The following is a 10,933-nucleotide window of genomic DNA, read 5'->3' on the forward strand; positions in this document are numbered from 1 at the left end:
AAGTTCAGAAAATAACGATACTTGCCGTGAGCCTTAACACTCATCGGACCGCATACATCAGTATGTATTATTTCCAATAAGTCAGTTGCTCGCTCCGGAGAACGGAGTCTTAGTCATCTTGCCCATGAGGCATGGTTCGCAAGCATCAAGTGATTCATAATCAAGTGATTCCAAAATCCCATCAGCATGGAGTTTCTTCATGTGCTTTACACCAATATGACCTAAACGGCAGTGCTACAAATAAGTTGCACTATCATTATTAACTTTGCATCTTTTGGTTTCAATATTATGATTATGTGTATCACTACGATCGAGATCCAATGAATTATTTTCATTGGGTGTGTAACCATATAAGGTTTTATTCATGTAAACAGAACAACAATTTATTATCTTACTTAAATGAATAACCGTATTACAATAAACATGATCAAATCATATTCATGCTTAACGCAAACACCAAATAACACTTATTCAGGTTCAACACTAATCCCGAAAGTATAGGGAGTGTGCGATGATGATCATATCAATCTTGGAACCACTTCCAACACACATCGTCACTTCACCCTTAACTAGTCTCTGTTTATTCTGCAACTCCCGTTTCGAGTTACTAATCTTAGCAACTGAACTAGTATCAAATACTGAGGGGTTGCTATAAACACTAGTAAAGTACACATCAATAACATGTATATCAAATATACTTATGTTCACTTTGCCATCCTTCTTATCTGCCAATCACTTGGGGTAGTTCCGCTTCCAGTGACCAATCCTTTTGCAGTAGAAACACTTAGTCTCAGGCTTAGGACCAGACTTGGGCTTCTTCACTTGAGCAGCAACTTGCTTGTTATTCTTCTTGAAGTTCCCCTTCTTCCCTCTGCCCTTTTCTTGAAACTAGTGGTCTTGTCTACCATCAACACTTGATGTTTTTCTCGATTTCTACCTTCGTCAATTTCTACATTACGAAGAGCTTGGGAATCGTTTCCGTTATCCCTTGCATATCATAGTTCATCACGAAGTTCTACTAACTTGGTGATGGTGACTAGAGAATACTGTCAATCACTATCTTATCTGGAAGATTAACTCCCACTTGATTCAAGCGATTGTAGTACTCAGACAATCTGGGCACATGCTCACTCGTTGAGCGATTCTCCTCCATCTTTTAGCTATAGAACTTGTTGGAGACTTCATATCTCTCAACTCGGGTATTTGCTTGAAATATTAACTTCAACTCCTGAAACATCTCATATGCTCCATGACGTTCAAAACGTCTTTGAAGGCCCGATTCTAAGCCATTAAGCATGGTGCACTAAACTATCAAGTAGTCATCATATTGAGCTAGCCAAACGTTCATAACGTCTGCATCTGCTCCTGCAATAGGTCTGTCACCTAGCGGTGCATCAAGGACATAATTTTTCTGTGCAGCAATGAGGATAAACCTCAGATCACGGATCCAATCCGCATCATTGCTACTAACATCTTTCAACACAATTTTCTCTAGGAACATATCAAAATAAACACAGGGAAGCAACAACGCGAGCTATTGATCTACAACATAATTTGCAAAATACTACCAGGACTAAGTTCATGATAAATTTAAGTTCAATTAATCATATTACTTAAGAACTCCCACTTAGATAGACATCCCTCTAATCCTCTAAGTGATCACGTGATCCAAATCAACTAATCCATGTCCGATCATCACGTGAGATGGAGTAGTTTCATTGGTGAACATCACTATGTTGATCATATCTACTATATGATTCACGCTCGACCTTTCGGTCTCCGTGTTCCGAGGCCATATCTGTATATGCTTGGCTCGTCAAGTATAACCTGAGTATTCCGCGTGTGCAACTGTTTTGCACCCGTTGTATTTGAACGTAGAACCTATCACACCCGATCATCATGTGGTGTCTCAGCACGAAGAACTTTCGCAACGGTGCATACTCAGGGAGAACACTTCTTGATAATTTAGTGAGAGATCATCTTATAATGCTACCGTCAATCAAAGCAAGATAAGATGCATAAAAAGACAAACATCACATGCAAACAATATAAGTGATATGATATGGCCATCATCATCTTGTGCCTATGATCTCCATCTTCGAAGCACCTTCATGATCACCATCGTCACCGGCGCGACACCTTGATCTCCATCGTAGCATCGTTGTCGTCTCGCCAATCTTATGCTTCCACGACTATCACTACCGTTTAGTAATAAAGTAAAGCATTACATCGCGATTGCATTGCATACAATAAAGCGACAATCATATGGCTCCTGCCAGTTGCCGATAACTTGGTTACAAAACATGATCAACTCATACAATAAAATTCAGCATCATGCCTTGACCATATCACATCACAACATGCCCTGCAAAAACAAGTTAGACGTCCTCTACTTTGTTGTTGCATGTTTTACGTGGCTGCTACGGGCTTAAGTAAGAACCAATCTCACCTACGCATCAAAACCACAACGATAGTTTGTCAAATAGACTCCGTTTTAACCTTCGCAAGGACCGGGCGTAGCCACACTCGGTTCAACTAAAGTTGGAGAGATAGTCGCCCGCAAGCCATCTATGTGCAAAGCACGTCGAGGGAACCGGTCTCGCGTAAGCGTACGCGTAAGGTTGGTCCGGGTCGTCTCGTCCAACAATACCGCCGAACCAAAGTATGACATGCTGGTAGGCAGTATGACTTGTATCGTCCACAACTCACTTGTGTTCTACTCGTGCATATAACATCAACATAAATAACCTAGGCTCGGATGCCACTGTTGGGGAACGTAGTAATTTCAAAAAAATTCCTACGCACACGCAAGATCATGTGGTGCATAGCAACGAGGGGGAGAGTATTGTCTACGTACCCAACGCAGACCGACTGCGGAAGCGATGACACGACGTAGAGGAAGTAGTCGTACGTCTTCACGATCCAACCAATCAAGCACCGAAACTACGGCACCTCCGAGTTCGAGCACACGTTCAGCTCGATGACGATCCCCGGACTCCGATCCAGCAAAGTGTCGGGGAAGAGTTCTGTCAGCACGATGGCGTGGTGACGATCTTGATGAACTACAGCAGCAGGGCTTCGCCTAAACTCCGCTACAGTATTATCGAGGAATATGGTGGCAGGGGGCACCGCACACGGCTAAGGAACAGATCACGTGGATCAACTTGTGTGTCTAGAGGTGCCTCTACCTCAGTATATAAAGGAGGGAGGGCCGACCCTCTCTATGGCGCGCCCTAGGGGAGTCCTACTCCCACCGGGAGTAGGATTCCCCCTTTCCTAGTCCAACTAGGAACCCTTCCATGTAGTAGGAGTAGGAGAGAAGGAAAGGGAAGAGAGAAGGAGAAGGAAGGAAGGGGGCGCCCCCCTCCCTAGTCCAATTCGGACTAGTCCAAGGGGAGGGGTGCGGCCACCCTTTTGGCCATTTCTCTTCTTTCCCGTATGGCCCAAAGAGGCCCAATACGAATTCCCGTAACTCTCCGGTACTCCGAAAAATACCCGAATCACTCGGAACCTTTCCGAACTCCGAATATAGTCGTCCAATATATCGATCTTTACGTCTCGACCATTTCGAGACTCCTCGTCATGTCCCCGACAGATCCGCATGATGTTTCGGTCATGTCTACATTGTTCTCGAACCCGTAGGGTCCGCACGCTTAAGGTTTCGATGACAGTTATATTATGAGTTTTGATGTACCAAAGGAGTTCGGAGTCCCGGATGAGATCGGGGACATGACGAGGAGTCTCGAAATGGTCGAGACGTAAAGATCGATATATTGGACGACTATATTCAGAATTCGAAAAGGTTCCGAGTGATTCGGGTATTTTTCGGAGTACCGGAGAGTTACGGAATTCGCCGGGGAGTATATGGGCCTTATTGGGCTTTAGGGGAAAGAGAGAGGAGAGGCTGGGCGCCCCCCAAGGCCTAGTCCGAATTGGACTAGGGGGAGGGGCTGCGCCCCCTCCTTCCTTCTCTTCTCTTTCCCCTTTCCTTGACTCCTACTCCTACTACTTGGAAGGGGGGAATCCTACTCCCGGTGGGAGTAGGACTCCTCCTTGGCGCGCCTCCTCCTGGCCGTCCGCCCCCTCCCCCTTGATCCTTTATATACGGGGGCAGGGGGCACCTCTAGGCACAACAACAATTGATCCCTTGGATCTCTTAGCCGTGTGCGGTGCCCCCCTTCACCATAGTCCACCTCGATAATATCGTAGCGGTGCTTAGGCGAAGCCCTGTGACGGTAGAACATCAAGATCGTCACCATGCCGTCGTGCTGACGGAACTCTCCCTCGACACTCGGCTGGATCGGAGTACGAGGGACGTCATCGAGCTGAACTTGTGCTAGAACTCGAAGGTGCCGTAGTTTCGGTGCTTGATCGGTCGGGATGTGAAGATGTACGACTACATCAACCGCGTTGTGCTAACGCTTCCGCTTACGGTCTACAAGGGTATGTAGACAACACTCTTCCCTCTCGTTGCTATGCATCACCATGATCTTGCGTGTGCGTAGAATTTTTTTGAAATTACTACGTTCCCCAACACGTCGCAGCCAGCTCTAGTGTAATAATCTGTACCTTTGGCGTGTGTGGGGCGGAGACGCCGATGATCCTTCAAGAACTTGTTCTTCCTCTCTTTATTAATGAAGGAGAAAGCTATTTTTCTGCCGACTGTTAGTTAGCGCCAGGCACGTACGATTGCTTTTTTTTCAATCTTTCTTTTCTGATCGGCTCTGCTCTGTCATGTAAAAAGAGCTTCAAAAAATTAGTGCCACCGCTAGGATTCGAACACACAACCTGTTGGTGGCCACGACTCATTACCAGCTGAGCTGACTACTTGCTGTGTTTCATGTGCGGGTTAATCTGTATTTCTACCTTAGTAAATGAGAGCGAGAAAAAATGACCACAACGCCTTTGATGAGGAGACAAAACCATTTGCTCCAAGTTTTTTAAAGGGCCGGTGCAACGTGTTTTGTACTCCATTTGTCTCTTTTTTGTAGTGATGAATGTTTTCTAAAGAAATAAATGTTTCACTCCTATAGAATTCGAACAACGGTCTTCTCGTTTGTCATATCTCGGTAAATTCTTTTGTAATGAGATTGATAATTATATGTACCACAAACCTGATAGCTTATGTACAAATATCGTCGTAGGTTTTGTTTGACAAAAAGATTCCTGCCGACTGTTCGTTAGCGATAGGCACACACGCTTCGATTGTCGTCGGATGCGCATCGAACGATCCCGCGAAAGCCTCCCGAGCGCCACAGTTTCCTTTTGTTTTCTCTGTTGCATGCACGCACGCAAAAATTGGTGTGAACAAGAGAGGATTCGATCCTTGCACCACTAGTGAGCCAACTCAACTAGCCTACCACCTGACCTACGATCCCTTTCTTGAACAAAAGAAAGTAAATGGGCTATTTAACATGTCTCCTCTACTACGTATGCATAAAAACGAGTTAATTTAGTGTTCGATTTTTTCCGCGCTTAGGTACCCCGTTCCTGCTAACTTTACCGAAGGGGGGGGTGATAAAATATCCTCCGTTAACTTTCGTGTGAATAACATGGTAAGTCAAATTTCATAGACCTGATAACTTATGTACCCCAGTCCTAAAAACTTTGTCGGCGAGGGTGAGGGTGGGGGAGTTGTTGAAACATACCACGGTAACTTCTGTGCAAATAACATGATAACTCAAACATGCCGGACCTGATAACTTATGTACCCCGGTCCTGATTGTTGGGTTTCGTAGTAATTTCAAAAAATTTCCTACGCGCACACAGGATCATGTGATGCATAGCAACGAGAGGAGAGTGTTGTCTACGTACCCAACGCAGACCGACTGCGGAAGCGATGACACGACGTAGAGGAAGTAGTCGTACGTCTCCACGATCCAACCGATCAAGCACCGAAACTACGGCACCTCCGAGTTCGAGCACACGTTCAGCTCGATGACGATCCCCGGACTCCGATCCAGCAAAGTGTCGGGGAAGAGTTTCGTCAGCACGACGGCGTGGTGACGATCTTGATGAATTACAGCAGCAGGGCTTCGCCTAAACTCCGCTACAGTATTATCGAGGAATATGGTGGCAGGGGGCACCGCACACGGCTAAGGAATCGATCACGTGGATCAACTTGTGTCAACTTGTGTGTTTAGAGGTGCCCCTGCCTCCGTATATAAAGGAGGAGAGGAGGGGAGGCTGGCCGGCCAAAGAGGGAGGCGCAGGAGAGTCCTACTCCCTCTGGGAGTAGGATTCCTCCCCCCAATCCTAGTCCAACTAGGATTCCTCGGAGGGGAAGGGAGAGAGGGGGGCCGGCCACCTTCTCCTAGTCCTAATAGGACTAGGGGAAGGGGGGGAGGCGCGCAGCCCTGGTGGGCAGCCCTTTCACCTTTCCACTAAGGCCCATGATGGCCCATATGGCTCCCGGGGGGTTCCGGTAACCTCCCGGTAACCCGGTAAAATCCCGATTTCACCCGGAACACTTCCGATGTCCAAACATAGGCTTCCAATATATCAATCTTTACGTCTCGACCATTTCGAGACTCCTCATCATGTCCGTGATCACATCCGGGACTCCGAACAACCTTCGGTACATCAAAATGCATAAACTCATAATATAACTGTCATCGTAACCTTAAGCGTGCGGACCCTACGGGTTCGAGAACAATGTAGACATGACCGAGACATGTCTCTGGTCAATAACCAATAGCGGGACCTGGATGCCCATATTGGCTCCTACATATTCTACGAAGATCTTTATCGGTCAGACCGCATAACAACATACGTTGTTCCCTTTGTCATCGGTATGTTACTTGCCCGAGATTCGATCGTCGGTATCCAATACCTAGTTCAATCTCGTTAACGGCAAGTCTCTTTACTCGTTCCGTAATACATCATCTCACAACTAACATATTAGTTGTAATGCTTGCAAGGCTTGTGTGATGTGTATTACCGAGAGGGCCCAGAGATACCTCTCCGACAATCGGAGTGACAAATCCTAATCTCGAAATACGCCAACCCAACATCGACCATTGGAGACACCTGTAGTACTCCTTTATAATCACCCATTTACGTTGTGACGTTTGGTAGTACCCAAAGTGTTCCTCCGGTAAACGGGAGTTGCATAATCTCATAGTCGTAGGAACATGTATAAGTCATGAAGAAAGCAATAGCAACATACTAAACGATCAGGTGCTAAGCTAATGGAATGGGTCATGTCAATCAGATCATTCTACTAATGATATGACCTCGTTAATCAAATAACAACTCATTGTTCATGGTTAGGAAACATAACCATCTTTGATTAACGAGCTAGTCAAGTAGAGGCATACTAGTGACACTCTGTTTGTCTATGTATTCACACATGTATTATGTTTCCGGAAAATACAATTCTAGCATGAATAATAAATATTTATCATGATTATAAGGAAATAAATAATAACTTTATTATTGCCTCTAGGGCATATTTCCTTCAGTCTCCCACTTGCACTAGAGTCAATAATCTAGATTACACTGTAATGAATCTAACACCCATGGAGCTTTGGTGCTGATCATGTTTTGCTCGTGGAAGAGGCTTAGTCAACGGGTCTGCAATATTCAGATCCGTATGTATCTTGCAAATCTCTATGTCTCCCACCTGGACTAGATCCCGGATGGAGTTGAAGCGTCTCTTGATGTGTTTGGTCCTTTTGTGAAATCTGGATTCCTTTGCCAAGGCAATTGCACCAGTATTGTCACAAAAGATTTTCATTGGACCCGATGCACTAGGTATGACACCTAGATCGGATATGAACTCCTTCATCCAGACTCCTTCATTTGCTGCTTCCGAAGCAGCTATGTATTCCGCTTCACATGTAGATCCCGCTACGACGCTTTGTTTAGAACTGCACCAACTGACAGCTCCACCGTTTAATGTAAACACGTATCCGGTTTGCGACTTAGAATCGTCCGGATCAGTGTCAAAGCTTGCATCAACGTAACCTTTTACGATGAGCTCTTTGTCACTTCCATATACGAGAAACATATCCTTAGTCCTTTTCAGGTATTTCAGGATGTTCTTGACCGCTGTCCAGTGATCCATTCCTGGATTACTTTGGTACCTCCCTGCTAAACTTATAGCAAGGCACACATCAGGTCTGGTACACAGCATTGCATACATGATAGAGCCTATGGCTGATGCATAGGGAACATCTTTCATATTCTCTCTATCTTCTGCAGTGGTCGGGCATTGAGTCTTACTCAATTTCACACCTTGTAACACAGGCAAGAACCCTTTCTTTGCTTGATCCATTTTGAATTTCTTCAAAATTTTGTCAAGGTATGTGCTTTGTGAAAGTCCAATTAAGCGTCTTGATCTGTCTCTATAGATCTTAATGCCTAATATGTAAGCAGCTTCACCGAGGTCTTTTATTGAAAAACTTTTATTCAAGTATCCCTTTATGCTATCCAGAAATTCTATATCATTTCCAATCAGTAATATGTCATCCACATATAATATCAGAAATGCTACAGAGCTCCCACTCACTTTCTTGTAAATACAGGCTTCTCCAAAAGTCTGTATAAAACCAAATGCTTTGATCACACTATCAAAACGTTTATTCCAACTCCGAGAGGCTTGCACCAGTCCATAAATGGATCGCTGGAGCTTGCACACTTTGTTAGCTCCCTTTGGATCGACAAAACCTTCTGGTTGCATCATATACAACTCTTCTTCCAGGAATCCATTCAGGAATGCAGTTTTGACATCCATTTGCCAAATTTCATAATCATAAAATGCGGCAATAGCTAACATGATTCGGACGGACTTAAGCATCGCTACGGGTGAGAAGGTCTCATCGTAGTCAATTCCTTGAACTTGCCGAAAACCTTTTGCGACAAGTCGAGCTTTGTAGACAGTAACATTACCATCAGCGTCAGTCTTCTTCTTAAAGATCCATTTATTCTCAATCGCTTGCCGATCATCGGGCAAGTCAACCAAAGTCCATACTTTGTTCTCATACATGGATCCCATCTCAGATTTCATGGCTTCTAGCCACTTTGCGGAATCTGGGCTCACCATCGCTTCTTCATAGTTCGTAGGTTCATCATGATCTAGTAGCATGACCTCCAGAACAGGATTACCGTACCACTCTGGTGCGGATCTTACTCTGGTTGATCTATGAAGTTCAGTAGTATCTTGATCTGAAGTTTCATGATCATTATCATTGGCTTCCTCACTAACTGGTGTAGGTGTCACTGAAACAGTTTTCTGTGATGAACTACTTTCCAGTAAGGGAGCAGGTACAGTTACCTCGTCAAGTTCTACTTTCCTCCCACTCACTTCTTTCGAGAGAAACTCCTTCTCTAGAAATGATCCATTCTTAGCAACAAATGTTTTGCCTTCGGATCTGTGATAGAAGGTGTACCCAACAGTTTCCTTTGGGTATCCTATGAATACACATTTCTCCGATTTGGGTTCGAGCTTATCAGGTTGAAGCTTTTTCACATAAGCATCGCAGCCCCAAACTTTAAGAAACGACAACTTTAGTTTCTTGCCAAACCATAGTTCATAAGGCGTCGTCTCAACGGATTTTGATGGTGCCCTATTTAACGTGAATGCGGCCGTCTCTAAAGCATATCCCCAAAATGATAGCGGTAAATCTGTAAGAGACATCATGGATCGCACCATATCTAGTAAAGTACGATTACGACGTTCGGACACACCATTACGCTGTGGTGTTCCGGGGGGCGTGAGTTGCGAAACTATTCCACAGTTTTTCAAATGTACACCAAACTCGTAACTCAAATATTCTCCTCCACGATCAGATCGTAGAAACTTTATTTTCTTGTTACGATGATTTTCAACTTCACTCTGAAATTCTTTGAACTTTTCAAATGTTTCAGACTTATGCTTCATTAAGTAGATATATCCATATCTGCTCAAATCATCTGTGAAGGTGAGAAAATAACGATATCCGCCACGAGCCTCAATATTCATCGGGCCACATACATCGGTATGTACGATTTCCAACAAATCTGTTGCTCTCTCCATAATACCGGAGAACGGTGTTTTAGTCATCTTGCCCATGAGGCACGGTTCGCAAGTACCAAGTGATTCATAATCAAGTGGTTCCAAAAGTCCATTAGTATGGAGTTTCTTCATGCGTTTTACACCGATATGACCTAAACGACAGTGCCACAAATAAGTTGCACTTTCATTATCAACTCTGCATCTTTTGGTTTCAACATTATGAATATGTGTATTACTACTATCGAGATTTAGTAAGAATAGACCACTCTTCAAGGGTGCATAACCATAAAAGATATTACTCATATAAATAGAACAACCATTATTCTCTGATTTAAATGAATAACCGTCTCGCATTAAACAAGATCCAGATATAATGTTCATGCTCAACGCTGGCACCAAATAACAATTATTTAGGTCTAATACTAATCCCGAAGGTAGATGTAGAGGTAGCGTGCCGACCGCGATCACATCGACTTTGGAACCGTTTCCCACGCGCATCGTCACCTTGTCCTTTGCCAGTGCCCGCTTATTCTGTAGTCCCTGTTTCGAGTTGCAAATATTAGCAACAGAACCAGTATCAAATACCCAGGTGCTACTGCGAGCATTGGTAAGGTACACATCAATAACATGTATATCACATATACCTTTGTTCACCTTGCCATCCTTCTTATCCGCCAAATACTTGGGGCAGTTCCGCTTCCAGTGACCAGTCTGCTTGCAGTAGAAGCACTCAGTTTCAGGCTTAGGTCTAGACTTGGGTTTCTTCTCTTGAGCAGCAACTTGCTTGCCGTTCTTTTTGAAGTTCCCCTTTTTCTTCCCTTTGCCCTTTTTCTTGAAACTAGTGGTCTTGTTAACCATCAACACTTGATGCTCCTTCTTGATTTCTACCTCCGCAGCTTTTAGCATTGCGAAGAGCTCGGGAATAGTCTTGTTCAT

This window comes from Triticum dicoccoides, chromosome 1B (assembly GCF_002162155.2).
Source record: "Triticum dicoccoides isolate Atlit2015 ecotype Zavitan chromosome 1B, WEW_v2.0, whole genome shotgun sequence".
NCBI lineage: Eukaryota > Viridiplantae > Streptophyta > Magnoliopsida > Poales > Poaceae > Triticum > Triticum dicoccoides.